This window comes from Anomaloglossus baeobatrachus, chromosome 4, assembly GCF_048569485.1.
Source record: "Anomaloglossus baeobatrachus isolate aAnoBae1 chromosome 4, aAnoBae1.hap1, whole genome shotgun sequence".
Classification (NCBI taxonomy): Eukaryota; Metazoa; Chordata; class Amphibia; order Anura; family Aromobatidae; genus Anomaloglossus; species Anomaloglossus baeobatrachus.
In genome coordinates, this window is record NC_134356.1 from 389,941,791 (window position 1) to 389,965,756 (window position 23,966).

The 23,966-nt window shown below is 45.8% G+C and overlaps 1 protein-coding gene across 2 annotated transcripts in view; it reads left to right on the top strand.

Annotated features, from left to right (window-relative positions):
• The first annotated feature begins 355 nt into the window (after positions 1–355).
• Positions 356–23,966, top strand: part of FAM107B (family with sequence similarity 107 member B) — a 156,733-nt gene continuing 133,122 nt past the window's right edge. Inside the window, exon 1 of one of the 2 annotated variants that reach the window (XM_075345247.1) lies at positions 356–374. The gene's annotated coding sequence lies outside the window, so the exon portion shown is untranslated. Of the gene's footprint in view, positions 375–12,813; positions 12,835–23,966 lie in introns of those variants that run through there. The other variant, XM_075345245.1, reaches the window with a different exon arrangement.

Genomic DNA, 23,966 nt, shown 5'->3' on the forward strand with positions numbered 1-23,966 from the left:
TATATATTAAGTGTAAATATGTATAAAACAAGTAAATATTTCAGCATGTATTCCTGAGAAGTGATGCATTACACTGAAGACTAAATTTATTATTGCTTTAAGAAATGAACTAATTCATGTGTAACAATTCAGAAAGGATGAGAAAAAGGCTTTTACGTTATTATTGACACAATGACGGAAAATGAAGCAGTAGGTTTGTGGGAAACAGTCTTGTGGTTATGTTCATGTGCAGCCTGGAGGATGCTGGATAATCTGCCACAGCTGTGAACATGCAAATAAAAGCTCGGAGCGACATCAGGAAAGGAGGTCACCCTGGGTCTACTGCTGCTCGCAGCGCCGGTCAGCCCTGAAACATTGTTCCAAGCTTCATTTCCGTAACTACTTCTACACTTCCTTTGTATTACATTTTTGAGCACGTTACAAACCCAAATCAATATGCTGTAAAGCATGTCATACAGTAGCTCACTGTGATAATATCAAATGTATCTAATTAAAATGTACAGTACATTTGTAGTAATAATTATATTAATAGCATCTGTAACCACAGCGATTTATACAACATTGGAGGGAGTTAGTAATATGAAGCATTAAAACTGCAAAGTATACCATGGTAAATCGATAGAGAATGATGTATGTCAGGGTAACTGCACGCGTCAATATCTCCCCTTTGTAAGTTGATAGCGTTATTGATGCTTTCCAAGGTTTGTTGAGTGGCGTACATTTGTTTTCGATAAGCAGCATTTTCTTTTCTGTCTTTATCTCCTTCTTGCCTCCATATTGTCTGAGAATTAATACGGCGCGGTCATTATGGATTATAGCTATATTATATATTTGCTTTATAAGCCAAAGAAGCAGAGTCCTTTGTAAAGAAGTTTTGCATTATTCTTTGTCAGTGATAGATTTAGGGTCTGTGCACATGTTGCCTTTTTGTTGTGTTTTTTTCTGTGCAGTTTTGTCACAAAATCTGAAGGATTTCCTAGAACCTGCAAAGTGAAAGCGATACCTGAAGTCTCATGCACACGTTGCTTATTTTATCCTTAAAGATATGAAGCAGATTTAGGCCATGTACACACGTTGCGTTTTTTCCTGCGTTTTGGTGGCGTTTTACACTGCAGTATGTCAATGACAAATTGCATGTGTTTTGCTTCCCCAGCAAAGTCTATGAGAAGTTAGAATTCCATCCGCACGTTGCTTTTTTTTAGGCAGCGTTTGTTTAACAAATATTTGTCAAAATCGTTGCCTAAAAAAAAAGCAGTATGTCACTTTTTCATTGCATTTTGTGAACATTTTCCACCCATTGAAATGAATGAGGTGTGTCAAAACGCAACCAAAATGTTTATCTGTGCGTTTGCACTGCATTTTGGTTGCATTTTGGATCCGTTCTTGTCAACAAAAACGCAGGCCTCTCTCTCTGTCATTCTCCCCCTCTCCCCCCCTCTCTCCCTCTCTCCTTCATACTTACCGATCACCGGCGCGGCTGTCACACTGCTCCCGCGGCCTCTCCTGCTTCTGAAAGTGCCGGCTGCTCAAAAGGCTCATCTCATATTCACTGCTTCCCCTGCCCACTGGCACCTATGATTGGTTGACGTCAGACACGCCCCCACGCTGAGTGACAGCTATCAGACTGCAACCAATTGGCGGGTTTTATCGTGCAGTACAATAAATAAATAAATAATTTTAAAAAAACGGCGTGCAGTCCCCACCAATTTTGATACCCAGTCAAGATAAAGCCACAGAGCTGAGGGTTGGTATTCTTAGACTGGGGAGACCCATGTTATTGGGAGCCCCCAGCCTAAAAATATCAGCCATTAGCCGCCCGGAATTGGCGCATCCATTAGATGTGACAGTCCCGGGACTTTACCCGGCTCATCCCGAATGCCCTGGTGCATTGGCAATTGGGGTAATAAGGAGTTAATGGAAGCTCATAAAACCAAAATATCCTTTATTTGAAATAAAACAAAAAAAACACCCTCTTTCACCATTTTATTAACCCCCAACACAACCCTCCAGATCTAACGTAATCCACACGAGGTTCCACGACACTTCCAGCACTGCTACATCTGACACTCACAGTGAGTGGCCATAGAGCACGACCACTCGCTATGAGCTCCACGCAGCAACTCAAGTGAGTCGCACTATCAGCGGTGAAATCACTCAGGTTACCCGCGGCCACATCTGGAGTCCTCCACCTGTGACAGCAAATCACCCGAGAGACTGAAGTGAGCTGCGTGATCAGCAGTGTCCTCACTCAGGTGAATTGCAGTCACAGGTGAGTCCTTTACCTGTGACCGCAAATCAGGCCGCAACCCAAAGACAGTGCCGCGTTATGACGATGAGCTCGGGTGATCCTCTGATGTCACAGCTGTGGGCCCCGAACTACTGCCTGCATTGCGGCACTTACGTCAGAGGTTCACCAGAGTTCATTCTCATTGTGCAGCTCTGTCTCTGTTTGCTGTCAGCGGCGAGTCATGCTCTATTGTGCTGCTGTAACAGAACAGGGATGTACCAGAGCTGAATTGCCATGGGAGCGCACTATAAATGCATCCAAAACGCATTCAAAATGTATGCGCTGTGGCTTCATTTTTTTGTCAAACGCAGGGTTTACGTTGTCAAAGTCTGCAAGGTAATCCTCAATTGAAGATTAATAAGGTGCAAATGCAATGCAATTCATCAGGGTATATGTAGCATGATATTCAAATCAATCAGTAAAATGTAAATGCAATACAAATCATAAGGAGCACCTGCAGTGTAATCCTAATATAACTCAGGAGTAGCTGCAAAGAAAAGTTCAAGGAGCACCACATTTAGATGTATCAAATGTATCAAATATACAGTATATTGTAGCACAATCTGCAGATCAAAATAGGGATCAGTAGCTGTTACAGATAATAGTGCTATAAATGAGTGCTGATGTGAATAAATATGGATTGAAATGAGTATATTTACCTAGAGCAAAAGGTAGACACTGGCCACCTCTGCATGCGCGTTTCGCTGTCTTTTCTTCATGAGGTGAAAAATTCTTATTTTTTCTTCTTTTGTAATTTAATATGTAAAAAGTAAAAAAAAAAAAATTAGTTTTTTTTTACATGATCTGATGATGAACTTTGACATGTCGTGCGTTTTTGACGCTCTAATTTAAATGGCAAGCCTTTACATATAAACTGTATGTACTGTATATTTCTATTGCTGCATGATGGTTCTTCTCCTGAAGAAGAACATGGACAGCTTCGAAACACATTAAAATAAAACTGGATTGTATCCATTGGTGTGTCCTGGATCTACCTTATAGAATTCTTCAACGGTAGAGCAGACCCAGCATGGGTTTTCCTTTTTCTGCCAGTGAGGTAAACCTGTTACACTACAGAACGCTGATTCGTCACGGTGGAGCAAAATACCTACCATCCGGGACAGGCATAACGGACTAGTGAGAGCACTCCACACTGTCAGTAAATATCTTCAATTCATTGTGAGATATTATGCATGTTCACACTGTGTATACATTTCCTCTGCACTACCCCCAGGCTGAACTTTTATTTTTTTTTATTATTTTATCTACATTATAGGAAATGGTTGTAAGCTTCATTTTTAGAGCTTAGGCACATGTACTTCAAGAGCATATTGATGTAGATTGTCTTTTGCCCTTTGATCATTTAGGTTTTGTAATTTTTTTGCTGAAATCTGACATAATACTTTAAAAATAAAAAGTTATCTTATTATTATTACTTATTATTACATTGTTATAAATCTTTTTTTTATTTCATTTTATGTAGAAAACTATTTGATGAACTTAAGGACCCATCACACGCAACGACGTATCTAAAGATATATTGCCGGGGTCACGGATTCCGTGACGCACATCCGGCATCATTAGCGACGTCGTTCCATGTGACACCAACGAGCGACCATTAACGATGGAAAATGCTCACCAAATCATCCATCGTTGACACGTTGTTCGTTTTTAAAAAATCGTTGATTGTTGAGGTCGCAGGTTGTTCGTCGTTCCCGAGGCAACTGTCACGCTCCCCGTGTCCCAGCACCACTCCTTACCCACTGATCCAGTCCATGTGTCCACCAGTCATGGCTGCCACTCCCGCTCTTGCTCCCTTGAGTCCTGTTCCTGGTCTCAGGAGTCTGACTCTGAGTCTTAGCCACATGGTTCTGTATAGGACCAGGCCGCGCCCACTCTCCTGGTCTTATAGGCCCAGCACACCTGAAGCAGGAAATGACATAGGGCTGTGCTGGGTATATAAGACTTGCCTTTCCATGTGGGTGGGGCCTGATCAACGTGTCTAGTAGCATAGTCTTATGAGCTAGGTGCTCAGGTTCCCTGGTGCCGTGTCCTACTGACTTATTGTCCTTGCTCCCTGGTACCTGTGCCTGTTTACTTTACTGTCCTAAAGAACTCTGTGACTCTGGTGACCTGCTTATACTTGTCCCTGCCACGCCAGTGCTCCGGCTGCTGTGTACCCTGCCCTCCGGTGGGGTGCAAGGTCCAGTGGATCCACCTCCTGGGCCTACCAGCCTTCCCGGCCCTGACAGTTTGATCAGGCCATGGATCCCGCTGGAGCGCAAACATCCGAGCTGGCTGAGCTGCGCCAGGAGCTGGCACAACAGCGTGAAACCCTGAACCGGATGCTGAAATTCCTGGCGTCCGTGGACCACCGGTTATATACGCTGCAGACCGCCGCCTCGTCTGAGTCCACGCAGCAACCAGTCTCCAGGTCTGAACCAGTTTCCTCCACGGCCTCGCAACTTCGCCTTGCTGCTCCGCCTCGCTATGCAGGGGATCCCAAGTCCTGCCGCGGTTTCCTGAACCAGTGCTCCCTGCACTTCCAGTTGCTCCCGCACTTGTTTGCCTCAGACCAGGCCAAGGTGGCGCTCCTGATGTCACACCTGGAAGGTGAAGCCCTGGCCTGGATTAACCCCCTGTGTGAGAATGAGGACCCGATGATCACCGACATCCAGGAGTTCCTACAAGCCTTCAGGGGCACCTTCGACGAACCCGGACGAACTACCGCAGTGACCTCTACGCTCCTCCGGCTACGCCAAGGGACCCAAACAGTCGGCCAGTATGCCATACGGTTCCGCACGCTCGCTTCGGAGCTGGGCTGGAACAATGAGGCCTTAACGGCGGCCTTTTGGGAGGGTCTATCTGGCCGCATCAAAGACGAACTAGCTGGCCGTGACGTTCCACGAACCTTGGACGCTTTGGTTTCCCTGGCCACTCGGATTTACCTCCGCTTTCAGGAGCGTACCAAAGAGAGAGTCCGGGAGAAGCGACCACCTTGCCATGCCTTGCCCCCCCAGAGACCTACCGCTCCCTCGTCCCTGCCTTTCCGTGACTTATCGCCAGAACCCATGCAAGTAGACCGTCTGACCCAAGCCAAGCAACGCCGTGCAGAACGGCTCGCCCGGGACCTGTGCTTCTATTGCGGAGACGGTTCACATATGCTCCGTTCTTGCCCGGAGAAACCAGGTAGACCCCAGGTCCAAGGGATGGTGGGAACCGCCACCCTTGCCACCGAAATCCCTTTGGTTCCAGTTAAACAGACTGTCCGGGTGACGACAGAGGGGACCCAGTTTTCAGCTGAGGCCCACATCGATTCCAGGGCAGCAGGCAACTTTATTCACCAGGCCACGGTAGACAAATACCAGGTCCCTGTCACCCCGCTGAAGAAGCCTCTCTGGTTCGCCTCAGTGGACGGAAAACCGCTCTACAAACCTGTCCGGTTTACCACCGAACCCATGAACCTCCAGGTTGGCGCTTCGCATACCGAGACTATAGCCTTCTATGTCATCCCAAGAATGGCTCCTGAGCTCCTGCTGGGTCTGCCCTGGCTTCAACTCCATGACCCTGCCATTAGTTGGCGCTCTGGCGCTATTTCCCACTGGGGACCCTTGTGTCATGACCACTGCCTACAGCCTGTTCCTCAGTCCCTGTCACCTGAACCGTTGGAACCACTGACCCCTGAAGAGGTGACGACGCAGTCCAGTGCCGTACCACAACTCCTGTCACTTGTGCCTGTGGTGCCACCGGAACCAGAGGAGACGACGCACTCCAGCGTCGTTCCACCGTCCCTGACAATTGAGACTTTGATGCCACCGGCTACCGAGGATGAGACACTGTCCTGTACCCGGTCCGAGACGCCCGGTCCGGTCGTCCACGACCCCAGTCCTGCTTCTGTCTTCCCCCCGCTTCCTGTTGCCCCCGTTGCCACTGCTGGTAGATCGGCTAAGCGTCGTGCGGCCAAGAAGGCGGTAAGGGGTCAGCGGTCCTTCCCCGCATTTGCGTTGGGTCCTGGTCCGGTGACTCGATCCGGGGTGCCCCTGGCGTACTGTGCACGGAAGGGGGGGGCATAGAGGGGGGGGTACTGTCACGCTCCCCGTGTCCCAGCACCACTCCTTACCCACTGATCCAGTCCATGTGTCCACCAGTCATGGCTGCCGCTCCCGCTCTTGCTCCCCTGAGTCCTGTTCCTGGTCTCAGGAGTCTGACTCTGAGTCTTAGCCACATGGTTCTGTATAGGACCAGGCCGCGCCCACTCTCCTGGTCTTATAGGCCCAGCACACCTGAAGCAGGAAATGACATAGGGCTGTGCTGGGTATATAAGACTTGCCTTTCCATGTGGGCGGGGCCTGATCAACATGTCTTGTAGCATAGTCTTATGAGCTAGGTGCTCAGGTCTCCTGGTGCCATGTCCTGCTGACTTATTGTCCTTGCTCCCTGGTACCTGTGCCTGTTTACTTTACTGTCCTAAAGAACTCTGTGACTCTGGTGACCTGCTTATACTTGTCCCTGCCACCCCAGTGCTCCGGCTGCCGTGTACCCTTCCCTCCGGTGGGGTGCAAGGTCCAGTGGATCCACCTCCTGGGCCTACCAGCCTTCCCGGCCCTGACAGCAACACACATCGCTACGTGTGACACCTCGGGAATGACGAACTACAGCTTACCTCTGGCCGCCGGCAATGAGGAAGGAAGGAGGTGGGCGGGATGTTCAGCCCGCTCATCTCCGCCCCTCCGCTTTTATTGGGCGGCCGCTTAGTGACGACGCTGTGACGCCGCACGAACCACCCCCTTAGAAAGGAGGTGGTTCGCCGGCAACAGCGACATCTCTAGGCTGGTAAGTCCGTGTGACAGCTCCGAATGATATTGTGCGCCATGGGCAGCGATTTGCCCTTGACGCACAAATGACGGGGGCAAATACGCTCACTAGCGATATCGCTGCGTGTGACGGGGCCTTTAGGCCTAACTCTAACCCTAGACTTAGCCTTAGCTTGAACCCCAAACCCTGCTCCTAATGAAAGCCATTACCTAACCTTAGCATATAAAAAATGTTAACTCTGTTTAAAATTAGGACAGTTCTACACATAGGTACCTGTCTCTCCCCTCAAAATAGGAAGTGGAGAGTTAGAACGCCACGGGAGAGCATGAGTTAATATATTGACTGCTTATGCTGAGCGCAGTACGAGAGGGGAGTTTGTAATGTCCTGGTGCACTCTGCATATGCAGGAACTGAGGTGACAAAGGTAAGTTCTCTATACTGAGAGCTTTGCCCTCTTGCTGGCCACCAGTCAGGCACTAATGGCAAAGTGGTACTGTGGCACCATGGAAAAGCCAGGTCATCACAGGTACTGCAACAACACACCCCACACCCCGGTAAGGCACATCAGTCACACATAAATCCTTGTTGCCTCCCTCCAGGGACTGATGTCCACACCAGGTGGGGTGGAGCCAGGCGGTTGGCCCCACCCACTGAGGAGTTCACAGTCCTGGAGGCGAGAAAGGAAGTTACTTAAGCTTGGGCAGAGCTAGAGTGCAGTTAGGGAGAGTGAAGGAGCAGGAATGAAGTGGCAAGTGAGGAGCAGTCTGACCGTGTCCGGGTACGTGGCCCGGGCACATAAAGCAAGGTTGGCAGACGGTGGTGGCCGTCTGCAGGAGAGGCCGATCGACGCGGAACTGTAGGACCGGGGTCGGGCGGTAGCCCGCCGGTACCGAACCGGGGAGCGAAGAGAAGCCAGCACCATTCAGCAGGGCCTACGGACCCCGACCAGGCTTGGAGTCGCCGTTAAACCGGTCAAATCCGTTAGCGACGGGAACCTCCGGGGTTTCCCAGCAGCAAAGACCCGATTGAAGGCAACCGTCCAAACCGTGAAGGGAAATACAGTCACCGCCAAGGCTACAATACCCAGGGCCAGAGCCTGCGGGCAAAAGGAGCTCCTCCGGCGCCTATCAAAGCTGGGGAGCGGGTTACCGGTGGGAAGCCATCGGGGGCCGAAAACACACTACAGGTGCAGGGAAAGGCAGCCACCGCCAACCTACCGGGAGTGACCACTGCAGCCGGCTGCGGGACCCGTCCATCCGGCCGTTTGTTTTACCAGAGACTCCGTGTACGTTATTGGCTGAGTGAGTACCACAGTGCTGTCTGGCACCGCGCTGCCCCCGCGACCCTGCACCTCACCAAACCCTGCCATCCACATTCCAGTCACCTCAACGGGCCCCGGGACCACCCAAATCCCACCTACCCACGGAGGGGAGAGAAACATCTCGGCTGCTCCCTGTCATCGCTCCCGGGATCCCCGTCCAGAGCAGCGGTGGTGTCCCAACCTCACCACAAACCGTGGGTGGTGTCACGGACCGACTTCCCAAACCCCAAAAACTATCCCCTTTCACTCACGGGCGAGGAGCGCCGCTCGAGTCCCCGGATCCGGCCCACTGCTCGAGCCACCGAGCAGCAAGCAGCAGGCTGCAGTAGCGCCGGACCCGAGCACCAGCAAGAGCGCAGCAGCGACGGCTCCCTCCCCGCCCGCGACAGTACCACACCAAGAAGTGGCTCAGTGCAGAGGAGTCTTGGCTTATTTGAAAGTGGGGAAGGTGGATGAACTTTTGCACCCTCATAGAAATTGGCACAGATAAACCCATGTTGTCCCCACAAGCTGATAGACAGGATCAAGGAGAGTTTTCTATGCATGCTCTAATCTAGGCTAACGTTATTGTGCAGGGTGAGGGGGGAGGTGAGCTGTGATCATCTCCTATTGTAAACCGTGCATCCCGTGACATCTACTGAAAACAGATGTAATGTCTGATATTGTTATCTTACCTGGTATGAAAATGAACTGGCTACTGAAAAGTGATCTCTACAGAATAACAGTTATCATCCCAATATTGAGTTTGGTGGCCGGTGAGAAAATTGCAATAGTTCAGGATTTTTAAAATATGAAAAAAAAAATACAAAAAATCTTCAAAATTAAAAAAAAAATACATTTAACTAGGGAAGGAAACTAACAGTGAAGGCCTCCTGTGTAGATCCTGCCCTAGACACTTTTACATGTTAAAGGGAACTTAAAATCCCATATGAGCTGACTCCATTACATGATAATAGTGTTGTTTGGAGCTACACTACATGTCTTGCAGTTTTGCTATAGCTCTAAATTTAAAACGTATCTCCGTGTCTGCAAAACCGTTACCCTGAGTCATTGTAGCGGTGTGGTATCGTGGCCGAGTCATCGCGTCCGCTTTAGAAAACACGCCGATTCTTTTGATTAATCTCTCCAGACATTGACTATAGGGTTATATAGGGTTATATAGTCAGTGTCTGTATAGAAAGCCATCTGATTCCAGCCTGTGGGGCCTTTTCATAACAGACAAGAAATGTTGGTTTCAGTCTTGATGAATTATTTATCTCTTAGTAGAGCATTCTACTTTCACGAGGCTCTTCCTTGCTTTATCCCTCTATATAGGTTTGCATTCATCTAGATAGCCATTACTATTTTGACCCTCTATCTTTTTTCATTACTGTAAAATTGAAGCTAAATGCACAGTGAAAATAAACTAAGACCAGATATGGTTAATTACATTGTCTTTAGGTCGGGTAGACATTACGCTGACTAAGTGCTTTGTTCTTTAGTATACAGAAGCATATAATTCCCGTAAAATATGCAAACATGTGACAATGGCAGAAGCAATGTGCAGGACAAATTGTAATAACTTCCAGAAAATTGTGGATGCTCATTGTCGACCTAATGAGTTCATCACTTCATCAATGTTTTGGGTTCATCACATAATACTTATTTAGGTTCTCTCTTTGAAGAGGGACCAATGTGTGGTTACAAAGACAGATGTAGTAAGGGTTAGTCAAAAAGTCATGTTGGTATGCCTGCCATCCTTATCGTGAGGCAGACCAGGCAGATTTTCCTTTCCATGGGTGATGTCACATAGCAGAGAGACCAGAGATGTGACTGATGGGACCGATGCCAAGACTCCCCATCTGTTGCTATGACGGGACTCTGATCCTGCCAGTAACTGCAGCACATGGAAGCGATGCAGAGGAAACAAGGAATAGATACTTTCTCAATCTGCTGACCATACTTGGTAAAGAGGAGACACAGAGGAGTATGAGATATCAACTAGTACATGTTTAATAACTTACGTCAGCACAAATAATGTGATCTGAATATAACATATATCACATTGTAAGTGATAATATCTATATATATAGTTGCCTTATTCTGTCTGTCTGTCTTGCTCCAAAATGACGTCATTACAGTGACAACCGTCGCATTGGCCGCTCGGTCCGGCCCCTCCCCACGCACATGTTGGCCGCTCGGCCCCGCCCCCGCACACTTTGGCCGCTCGGCCCTGGCCCCCCGCACACGTTGGCTGCTCGGCCCTGTCCCCCACACACATTGGCCACTCGGCCCCGCCCCCCGCACACATTGGGCACCTATACACCACCCCCTGCACACATTGGGCACCTATACACCTCCCCCCAGGACTACTCCACCTATTAGACACCTCCCCCCAGGACTACTCCTCCTATTAGACACCTCCTCCCAGGACTACTCCTCCTATTAGACACCTCCCCCAGGACTACTCCTCCTATTAGACTCCTCTCCCCCAGGACTACTCCTCCTATTAGACTCCTCTCCCCCCAGAACTACTCCTTCATTTAGACTCCTCTCCCCCCAGGACTACTCCTCCTATTATACTCTTCTCCCCCCAGGACTACTCCTTCTATTATACTCCTCACCCCCCAGGACTACTCCTCCTATTATACTCCTCTCCCCCAGGACTACTCCTCCTATTATACTCCTTTCCCCCCAGGATTACTCCTCCTATTATCCTCCTCTCCCCCTAGGACTACTCCTCCTATTATCCTCCTCTCCCCCTAGGACTACTCCTCCTATTATACTCCTCACGCCCCAAGACTACTCCTCCTATTATACTCCTCTTCCCCCAGGACTACTCCTCCTATTATACTCCTCACCACCCAGGACTACTCCTCCTATTATACTCTTCTCTCCCCAGGACTACTACTCCTATTATACTTCTCTCCCCCCCAGGACTACTCCTCCTATTATACTCCTCTCTCCCCACCCCAGGAGGTGCGCAGCATGGGAGGGATGAAGCACGACGGGGGGTGCGCAGCATGGGGGGATGAAGCACGATAGGGGTGTGCAGCATGGGGGATGGAGCATGATGGGGGTGCGCAGCATGGGGGATGGAGCACGATGGGGGTGCGCAGCATGGGAGATGGAGCACAATGGGGGGTGCGCAGCATGGGGGATGGAGCACGATGGGGGGTGCGCAGCATGGGGGATGGCGCATGATGGGGGTGCACAGCTCCCCCCAAAACACACACACACACACACACACACCACCACACACACACCGCACAACACACCACACACACACTGGGAACCACAAACACCGCCCTACACAGACACACACACACAGACAACGCCACGCACACACAACACCCAACACACAAACACCGCGGCACACACAAATATACACACACCGCGCAACACACTCACACTGCACAAAACATACCTCCCCAAAACACACACACGCAACCCACACACACACACCCACACAAACCGCGCAACACACACAGCACCACACACACACAACGCTGCAGACACACAGCGCTCCACAAACAACGCAACACACACAACGCAACACACAAACAACACCGCTCTCACACACCGCCACACCCAGACAACACCCAGAACATTTACATCGCCCTACACAAACACTCGGCAACTACACACAACAACATCTATATATAACAAAAATCATACATTAACTACAGAATAAATTCTAGAATACCCGATGCATTAGAATAGGGCCACCTTCTAGTAATATAATATATGTTTAGCTCTTTACAGATAATATTGGATTTATTTAAAGAAAAAATAGATCCTAACATTTTATTTTGGTATAACTAACAATAACCTAGGATTGGGTCCTCACATTCATGGTACTGGGAAAAATCACACCTCTTCTTGGCAATGAAATTTCCTAATGGCCATAGGCTCTTTCAGCAGAGTAATGTGTTCTGCCACACTACAAAGTTGCACAGGATTGATTTAAGTGTGAAGTGTTGGCTTGACCTCCAAATTCCTTTTACTATTCTCACCTAAAGGGCGGTCAAGTCCGATAGGCGTCATTGGTCTCAGTCCGGTGCCTCCTCTCTTCCTTCCATCGCTGTTCTCCTTCATAGTTCCATGTAGATGATGCGTCCTACGTTATCCACACATAGACTTCCATTGTGCTTTTCCACGTGCGCACTTTGTTCTGCCTTGCTGAGAGCAAAGCAAAGTACTGTAATGTGCAGGTGCGGAGAAAGGTAAAATACCGCTCGTGAATGCACAATACAATGCTTTGATCTGCTCTCAGCAGGGAAGATTAAAGTGCGCACGTGCAGGAATGCAATGAAGGATGACATGGAATGCGTCATCCACATGGAGCAGACAAGGAGGACAGTGACTGCATGGGATAGACGAGGTGCTGGCTCGAGACCAGCAATGCCTATTGGACCTAGCTGCCCTGCAGGTGAGCATAATATACGTCTTTTTTACGTTATACAGATTGGTGTTGACACATATACAGAATTCTAGAATGCTGTATATAAGGGTGTACTGGTGTTGGTCGCAGGTTATAAGTAAAAATCCTGGTGACAGATTCCCTTTAAGCATCTGTCGGGTGTGCTGGAAAAAAAAAATCTAATGCAAATTAGTTTAAGTGTGTAACTTAGATTACATAAAAAGATTTCCAGCCAATGTCTTGGCTCCTCCAGTGCCAAGGATTAAACGATTTCTGTTAATGGTGCCTATGTGCTAATCTAATTGAAAACCAGGAAGATGCAGCCCTTCCTTTTTTCTCTCTTTGTCTTCTGTGTTCTTTTCTATTAATAACCCAAGATTTCCTAATGTAAAATTCATCCTTTGCTGTGACCAGGTCTCCCAACTGCTGCACATGAGGTCTTGTATCAATTAGTCATCTGTTCTGGCAAGTGCTCCAAAGACAAGAGGGACGAGTCTTCCTCTGCTGCGCAGCTGTGACACATCGCCTGCCAGAACAAGCGTGGACACTGTCTGCGAAATTAACTTCATTCCAGGGATTTTTCCTCAGTGAATCCATGTTCCCCAAATAGCAGAATAACTGTGTAAAATATTAATGGGGGTATTTATCATGATGGCCATTGAAAAGCCTATGTTATGTGAACATCACACAATGGCAAATGAGGACTGAGGTTTGATTAATGATATGAAACTTCGCTGGGAAATTTAATCAAAATTAACTTTTTTGGTGCTAATGTATTTGATGAGTAAATCCACTATAGTTTATTGTTAATGTGACTTATCAACAACAAACACTTCTTTCAAAATCATCTAAGTTCAGAAATTTCATGTTTTTGTTCCCAAAAATGTTTTGCTACTTTTGATTCTCCAATTTTTTTTCTCTTTTTTATTCTCCTTGTCTTTTTCATTTAAGCCCTCCCTCCTTTCCTTTGTTTTTCTCCATATTGTCTAATCTCTGAATGATGTTCAGTAGTGTTTTAACAACACAAGATGTTTCCCCCACGTGTCCCATCCCACATGGGCATTTTAAATAATATATAACATATTAGAATTGCAGTTGAAAAAACCTTTGATAAGAATTTTATTTCCCATAGTGGGATGGGATACATGGTCACTTTTATAATTACATTGCAACTAAGACAATTCATGCATGGGTTCATACCTTTATTTTCTGCTTTGGATACTCTGGGACATTTTATATTGGTACACACAACTATTTGTGAGTGTCTTTCTTTTTCTATAAATATATCTTGGGGGTTCCTAAAAAATTCCCATATTTCAAATCATGTTGTAATAGAGACCAATATTTATTCATAGTTTTTCTGATCATTTCTGAATATTCATCAAAAACCTGATATAAGAGGTCACCAATTCTCGTTAGTTCGTACCTTTTAAGCAACCATTCTCCAACCTAATGGCAACATCCAAACATTTCATCTCATTTTCATTTTTCTTTAATAAAAATGTAATCAGTGGTTGACAATTATTGATATGCTTCTCAAAGGCTATAATTTCATCAACTGAACTGAACCAAAAAACAAAAGTATCAACAAAATATACCCAAAATTTGATGTATTTTGCAAATTCACTAGACCATATGTGACTATCTTAAGAAATCAGTCATAAAAATATTTGCAAAACTTGGGGCTGCAGGGGGCCCTATCGAAGTCCCCTGGAGCTGCCATTTTTTGATTACTCAAATTTATATTCTCACATATTTCTGACTGCATGGTTTCCCTCATCATGAGGAATATTCAGCATCTCCTGGCAGGTGTATTAACTGGGTTAATTGAGTTCACCTTAGATGAGTTCACTGAGTTCACCTGAGGTGACAGCTGGTTTACCGTGGGAACCAACAGCTGTGACATCAGTTGACCTTGCTGACGTCACTGCTCACAGCTGCGGCTCCATCAGTGTGATCGATCAAGTTTTCTCATGGGACCACCACTGCATCCACAGATGTAGCAGAGCTGGGGTCATTATGGGACCTCATGTGGATTATGTCGGACCTGCAGGGGTGTTTTAGTGGTTAATAAGTAGGAGAAATTAGTTAATTCTTTAATGAGCACCACAATTAAGCTTTATGGAGAAGATAGAAACATTTCCATGCTTATTCACAAGTCCCAGAAACAGGGTAGATGTCAAAATTGTGAAGGAGACCTGAAGTGTAAATGTAGGTGTAAAAGTAAAGTATGGGTGGTGGAAGCAGTTGGGGTTTGCAAGGTGAGTTTTACTCCATTTTTATTCCATTGCATTGTCAGCTGTTTAGAAAGATACATTTGTAGAACTCAAAAACATCGTTATATTGTTTTATGCAGTTTTGCTAAAAAAAAAAATAAAATAAAAAAATTGTATGTATATATATATATACAGTGCCTACAAGTAGTATTCAACCCCCTGCAGATTTAGCAGGTTTACACATTCGGAATTAACTTGCCATTGTGACATTTGGACTGTAGATCAGCCTGGAAGTGTGAAATGCACTGCAGCAAAAAAGAATGTTATTTGGTTTTTTTTTAAATTGTGAAAAGTTTATTCAGAGGGTCATTTATTATTCAACCCCTCAAACCACCAGAATTCTGCTTGGTTCCCCTAAAGTATTAAGAAGTATTTCAGGCACAAAGAACAATGAGCTTCACATGTTTGGATTAATTATCTCTTTTTCCAGCCTTTTCTGACTAATTAAGACCCTCCCCAAACTTGTGAACAGCACTCATACATGGTCAACATGGGAAAGACAAAGGAGCATTCCAAGGCCATCAGAGACAAGATCGTGGAGGGTCACAAGGCTGGCAAGGGGTACAAAACCCTTTCCAAGGAGTTGGGCCTACCTGTCTCCACTGTTGGAGCATCATCCGGAAGTGGAAGACTTATGGAACTACTGTTAGCCTTCCACAGCCTGGACAGCCTTTGAAAGTTTCCTGCCGTGAAGAGGCCAGGCTTGTCCGAAGAGTCAAGGCTAACCCAAGGACAACAAGGAAGGAGCTCCGGGAAGATCTCATGGCAGTGTGGACATTGGTTTCAGTCAATACCATAAGTAACATACTCGACCGCAATGGTCTCCGTTCCAGACGAGCCCGTAAGGTACCTTTACTTTCAAAGCGGCATGTCAAGTCTCGTCTACAGTTTGCTCATGATCACTTGGAGGACTCTGAGACAGACTGGTTCAAGGTTCTCTGGTCTGATGAGACCAAGATCGAGATCTTTGGTGCCAACCACACACGTGACGTTTGGAGACTGGATGGCACTGCATACGACCCCAAGAATACCATCCCTACAGTCAAGCATGGTGGTGGCAGCATCATGCTGTGGGGCTGTTTCTCAGCCAAGGGGGCTGGCCATCTGGTCCGCATCCATGGGAAGATGGATAGCACGGCCTACCTGGAGATTTTGGCCAAGAACCTCCGCTCCTCCATCAAGGATCTTAGGATGGGTCGTCATTTCATCTTCCAACAAGACAACGACCCAAAGCACACAGCCAAGAAAACCAAGGCCTGGTTCAAGAGGGAAAAAATCAAGGTGTTGCAGTGGCCTAGTCAGTCTCCTGACCTTAACCCAATTGAAAACTTGTGGAAGGAGCTCAAGATTAAAGTCCACATGAGACACCCAAAGAACCTAGATAACTTGGAGAAGATCTGCATGGAGGAGTGGGCCAAGATAACTCCAGAGACCTGTGCCGGCCTGATCAGGTCTTATAAAAGACGATTATTAGCTGTTATTGCAAACAAGGGTTATTCCACAAAATATTAAACCTAGGGGTTGAATAATAATTGACCCACACTTTTATGTTGAAAATTTATTAAAATTTAACTAAGCAACATAACTTGTTGGTTTGTAAGATTTATGCGTCTGTTAATAAACCCAGCTCTTGTTTGAAGTTTGAAAGCTTGAAAGCACAGTACAGACCAAAAGATTGAACACACCTTCTCATCTCTAGAACAACTGTTAAGAGGAGACTTTGTGCAGCAGGCCTTCATGGTAAAATAGCTGTTGGAAACCACTGCTAAGGACAGACAACAAGCAGAAGAGACTTGTTTTGGCTGAAGAACACAAGGAATGGACATTAGACCAGTGGAAATCTGTGCTTTGGTCTGATGAGTCCAAATTTGAGATCTTTGGATCCAACCACCGTGTCTTTGTAGAAAAGGTGAACAGATGGACTCTACATGCCTGGTTCCCACCATGAAGCATGGAGGAGGAGGTGTGATGGTGTGGGGGTGCTTTGCTGGTGACACTGTTGGGGAGTTATTCAAAATTGAAGGCACACAGAACCAGCATGCCTACCACAGCATCTTGCAGCGGTGTGCTATTCCATTCAGTTTGCGTTTAGTTGGACCATCATGTATTTTTCAACAGGACATTGACCCCAAACACACCTCCAGGCTGTGTAAGGGCTATTTTACTAAGAAGGAGAGTGATGGGGTGCTACGCCAGATGACCTGGTCTCCACAGTCACTAGACCTGAACCCAATCGACATGGTTTGGGATAAGCTGGACCGCAGAGTGAAGGCAAAAGGGCCAGCAAGTGCTAAGCATCTCTGGGAATTCCTTCAAGACTGTTGGAAAACCATTTCCAGTGACTACCTCTTGAAGCTCATCAAGAGAATGCCAAGAGTCTGCAAAGTAGTAATGAAAGCAAAAGGTGGCTACTTTGAAGAACCTAGAACATAAGACATATTTTCAGTTGTTTCACACTTTAATTATTTCATTCCACATGTTTTAATTCATAGTTTTGATGCCTTCAATGTGAATCTACAATTTTTGAAGTCATGAAAATAAAGAAAACTCTTTGAATGAGGAGGTGTGTCCAAACGTTTGGTCTGTACTGTATATATATAGTACAGACCAAATGTTTGGATACACCTTCTCATTGAAAGAGTTTTCTTTATTTTTATGACTCTGAAAATTGAAGATTCACATTGAAGGCATCAAAACTATGAATTAAAACATGTGGAATGAAATACTTAACAAAAAAGTCTGAAACAACTGAAAATATGTCTTATATTCTAGGTTCTTCAAAGTAGCCACCTTTTGCTTTGATTATACTGCTTTGCATACTCTTGGCATTCTCTTGATGAGCTTCAAGAGGTAGTCACCGGAAATGGTTTTCACTTCACAGGTGTGCCCTGTCAGGTTTAATAAGTGGGATATCTTGCCTTATAAATGGGGTAGGACCATCAGTTGTGTTGTGCAGAAGTCTGGTGGATACACAGCTGATAGTCCTACTGAATAGACTGTTAGAATTTGTATTATGGCAAGAAAAAAACAGCTAAGTAAAGAAAAACGAGTGGCCATTATTACTTTAAGAAATGAAGGTCAGTCAGTCCGAAAATTGGGAAAACTTTGAAAGTGTGCCTAAGACATATTTTCAGTTGTTTCACACTTTTTTGTTAAGTATTTCATTCCATGTTTGTTAATTCATAGTTTTGATGCCTTCAATGTGAATCCACAATTTTCAGAGTCATGAAAATAAATAAAACTCTTTGAATGAGAAGATGTATCCAAACTTTTGGTCTGTACTGTATATAATTTTTTTTACCATATTTTCCGTACGTGCTAGGGCCAGATAATATAAAATGTATTCCATGCAAAATATTTTAGTACAGTACTGTGGTGGCGTTTTTCAAGTTGGTGGCATATTTTTCAAACCACTGCATGCTCTGGTTTTGACTTTTTTTTTCTTGCGTTTTTATTCTTGGGCTTCACGACTTTCAGGCCAATTTCACACTTTGCAAATCTGCAGCTATTTATAATGTACAAATTCAGCATAAAAAATACACCTTTATTCCTAAACTTGTAGGAGCAACAGAATTCACTCCAAAACACACAAGTCAGGTACTGAAAGCCATCACTAAGAGAGGTGAAATAACACCCTGGTCATGTAGGTTAGCCCAAAAAGGCAAGCGCCCAGAGGGGTCGCATATAGTGATGGCCACTAGAATAACAAACACATGAAAAAAACTAAACAAACATAAAGGAAAATCGATGTTGCTGTATGCAAAGGACAGTGGTCCAATTGACAAAAAAAACACAACATACAAAATAATACCTAAAAAAACAATCAAGGTGCAATGCACTCCATTGACTGACAATGGTCAGTCATACAGATACATGAAATGCAATAAATTTTAGGCATTAAAAAAGGAATGGTCTCACCCAATCCCTTTTGATGGAGGGACACGCAGTCTCTTGATCCTGAGTAGTGGATACGTCCGCCATAAGCTGGCCCTACCACCTACCAGATGTAAAATAACAAATGACTGCTGCCCCAGACTTCCGTCCTAACAAGGACGGACCACAACTAGGTCTCAAGCTGGACCCCTATGCTGACCCTGATGACATCCCGGCGTCCAGACGCGTTTCGTCACTAAGACTCCTCAGGGGACATGATAGTCTTCAGTCAGGTCCTTGCTGCCAGCCCTCACCAAACCATAGTGTCAAAGGTTCTGGCGTGGTCGAGAATGGGGTCATTTAAACCTGTGAGTGATGTCATTGCTCCAATCAGAAGCTACATTCCACCTGATGCTATTTATAATGGAATACAAATGGGATTTTCAAAATCCCAAACACGTGGAGGAAAAAAAATCCATAAGAAAATGAAAGCATGATTTGAATTTTAAATCTGCAGCAAGCTCATAGATTTGCAGATTTTCACTGTGCATTTCACCCTATTCACAGCATAATAACGGTACTGGGGTGAAGTCTGGTAACCAAATCCATAACGAAATATACAATTAAAGCCTGCTTTACACGTTACGATTAAGCATACGATATCGTATGCGATCGTAAGCGCCCCCATCGTATGTTCGGCACGTTCAATTTGTTGAACGTGTTGCACAAACGATTATTTGCTGTCACACGTACTTACACTTCCATACGACCTCGATGTGGGCGGCGAACGTCCACTTCCTGGAGTGGGAGGGACGTTCGGCATCACATCGACGTCACGCGGCAGCCGGCCAATAGAAGCGGAGGGGCGTAGATGAGCAGGGCTTAAACATCCCGCCCACCTCCTTCCTTCCACATTGCTGGCTGGGAGACGCAGGACGCAGGTAAGATCTGTTCATCGTTCCCGGGGTGTCACACACTGCGATGTGTGCTGCCTCGGGAACATTGAACAACCTCACGTTCAATTTTTAGGAATTGAACGGCGTGCGGGCGATGAACGTTTTAACATTCAATCGCAATCGCACGTAGCTGTCACACGTTACAATATAACTTATGATGCCGGATGTGCGTCACTTACGACGTGACCCCGCCGACACATCGTAAGATATATTGTAGCGTGTAAAGCCCGCTTAACACATGCAGATTTTGTTGTCAATTTATGACCAAATCTGCAGCGGATATTTTTCCGTGTGTGAACATATCCTAAAACAGCGACAACATAAGAATGTCACAAATAACAAAAAAAGCTTGTAAAAATGTACTGTATAAAATTCTGGAAATTCTTGTAGCTCCCGGCTACTGTTATATGAAACTCTCATACCGAAGAGCTGCTGTTTCTATGCCTGCCGGTGTCGTGGAAAGAATCTCTTCTATGTAATCTAATTGTGTGATTTTACAATTTTGGCTGTATCCATTATAAAGTACACATTTTTTCTCTAATGCATTGCCGTTAGTAAAATAGACTCTACAACATTGTTTTATATCTCATATTCTTTTATGGATCTTGAAACTAAAGCGGGCTTTACACGCTACGAGATTGCTACAGCGATCTCATTGGGGTCACGGAATTGGTGACGCACATCCGGCCGCTATAGCGATGCCGTTGCGTGTGACTCTTATGAGCGATTTTGCATCGTCGCAAAAATGTGTAAAATCGCTCATCGGTGACATGGGGGTCCATTCTCAAATATCGTTACTGCAGCAGTAACGAAGTTGTTACTCGTTCCTGCGGCAGCACACATCGCTCCGTGTGACATCGCAGGAACGAGGAACCTCTCCTTACCTGCCTCCCAGCCACAATGCGGAAGGTAGGAGGTGGGCGGGATGTTCGTCCCGCTCATCTCCGCCCCTCCGCTTCTATTGGGCGGCGGCTCAGTGACGCTGCTGTGACGTCGCTTTGACACTGAACGAACCGCCTCCTTAGAAAGGAGGCAGTTCGCCGGTCACAGCGACGTTGCAGGGAGGGTAAGTAGTGTGACGGGTCCGGGCGATGTTGTGTGACACGGGCAGAGATTTGCCCGTGTCGCACAACCGATGGGGGCGGGTACCCACGCTAGCGATATCGGTCATGATATCACAGCGTGTAAAGCGGCCTTTAGGTAGCATTTTAGCAAATTGCTCTTTGTTTTATTATTTGTCATCATGAGATGCTACTTTTACAGAGCCTGCTTCTAGTTTCTAGACAGTCTCCTCGAGGTTCTTGCACCAACTAAAAAACTGAAGGTACTTGTGTTATAGTGAAAGGAGAAGTGACACAATACAGCCGCCTTACGTAGCCGGCTAGTTACATTTTTAGCATTGTACTCAAGATAGAAGCAAGAATAACTGGTATGTGTTCCCAGCCATGTCTACTTAATATAGTATTTTTAGCAATTTTTTTTTAGTCTACATAGTTTATTATAGTTTAAATGGTTGATAGTCCCAGAAATCGTTTCTCAGAGAAGAGTTTCTCCATTATACACAACATGGCCTAAAATATATGTGCTTACTCAATGTGCTGTGTGGGGCAGGTCTTAAATAATGTCCTCATGTAAATGGTTTACATAGTGTATAAACACACGTAAGACAAAGTAATGTAACCCAGTGCTAAATGCGCTATTAATGATTATGTTCTATATATTATACAGTATATAGTTTTACAGTTGTGAAGGGAAAAAAATAAAATACTTTCATTATCTCAAACAAGAAGATTAAAAACTAAAAATAAACTTCAACAATAGTATTTACTATTAATTGTCTACTAAACCCCCTAATTATATGTACCTCAGACCGTTTAACACCTTTCCCAAGATATAAGTAGGCTATACAAAAGTAGCAAAAGAGGCACTTTTCTTATCAAATCTACTGAACTGTTTTCAGTGGTAGCAGTTATATGGCTGAAGACTTCATTGGATTAAGGTACATGAGTATTAGGGGTACTTGTCACATAGCAAGATCGCTGCTGAGTCACGGTTTCTGTGACGCAGCAGTGACCTCATTAGCGATCTCGCTGTGTGTGACACTGAGCAGTGACCTGGCCCCTGCTTTGAAAACGCTGCTCGTTACACACAGTGCTGGTTCAATTTTTGGACGTTGCTCTCCCGCTGTGAAGCACACATTGCTGTGTTTGACAGCGAGAGAGCAACAATCTGAATGTGCAGGGAGCAGGGAGCCTGCGTCTGGCAGCCTGTGGTAAGCTGTAACCAAGGTAAATATCGGGTAACCAAGCGAAGTTCTTTGCTTGGTTACCCGATATTTACCTTGATTACTAGCGCCCGCGGCTCTCAGGCTGCCAGTGTCGGCTCCCTGCTCCCTGCTCCCTGCACACGTAGCCAGAGTACACATCGGGTAAATAAGCGAAGCGGTTTGCTTATTAACCAGATGTGTACCCTGGCTAGGAGGGCATGGAGTCAGCGCTAAGCAGTGTGCGCTGGAAACCAAGAGAAATATCCAGTAACCAAGCGCTTGGTTACCCATATTTACCTTAGTTACCAAGCGCAGCGTTGCTGGTGGCTGGGGGCTGGTCACTAGTTGCTGGTGAGATCTGCCTGATTGACAGCTCACCAGCGACCATGTAGCGACGCATCTGTGATCCTGACCAGATCAGATCGCTGGTGGGATCGCTGGAGCATCGCTAAAGTGTGACGGTACCCTTACAGTCTCTCCATATCTTCACATACTGCCTCTGTCATCATATCCTCCATAGACTTTTTTCAGTGAACTTTTGCCTTTGACTCCTTTCACTGTATTAAATAAGTTGTACTTTACTTGTCCTCAGTGGGTCCAGCGCTGTCTCTAGCACTGGCCCAGGCTTTGTTGTTTGGCTGAGCTTAGTGGTTTCTGCTCTCTACATTGGCAGGACCATGAGCTCAGTTGTTGGCTTTAAAGGGAACCTGTCACCAGATTTGTCCCATATGAGCTGTGGCCACCACCAGTGAGCCCTTACAGAGAGCATCCTAGAATACTGTATATAAGTGCCAAGGCCTCTCTGTATAACATAAAAAATATTTTTTATTATTATTATTTGCGGGGCAGCTCAGTCTGATGGGCATCGCTGGTCTTCATCCGGCGTGTCCTCTCTTCTTTCTTCATGTGGATGATGCATCCTACACAGTGTCCTTTATTGAACTCCTGCACACGCTCACTTCTCTCTTCCCTGTTGAGGGCAGAACAAAGTACTGTAATGCGCAGATGTGGGCAAACGTCAAAGTCTGCCTACACACGTGCACTACAATACTTTCATATGCCCCGTGCAGGGCAGAGAAGTGTGCGTGCACAGGAGCATGATGGAAGACACTGTGTGGATGATGTGGGACATGGAGCTGGGAAGGTGGCTAGAGATCACTAGAAGATAGGAGGCGTCAGACCCGCAAGCAGGGACACCCATGGAACCACCCCATAAATGAGTATAATAAATCTATAATTAAAGTTATTTTTTGTGTTATGCAGATCAGCTTGGGGACTTACAGTATAGACAGGATTCTAGAATACCGTATATAAGAGCTCACTGGTGGTGGCCGCAGTTTATATGGGAAAAACCTGTCAACCTCACCACAATCCTGGAAGAGAAAAGTTAAATTGATTGTATAATACTTATGCTAATTCTAACAGAGGGAGGGGATAACTATGAATACCCCCCAGATATTATCTGCTCCTCAGCTACTGTCACTCAAGAATCCGATGATTTTATAAACTTTACTTTTTTGGATTTCAAAACCTATACATCCGAGCTGACCACTAATGGTATGTATAGAATCCACCTGATGGTGCCAGTATAGCACTGGCTTTAGGTTATATATAAAAATCTTGGTGATAGGTTCCCTTTAAAATCATGTCATGGTCACTCGGTTGTTATAGCATACTGTATATTATAGCAGAGCATGGAAGCACCATGCGATGTACACAATGTTGGCGAGTGCATGTGGCCTTTATTGGGGGGGCACATTTGGAGTGAGC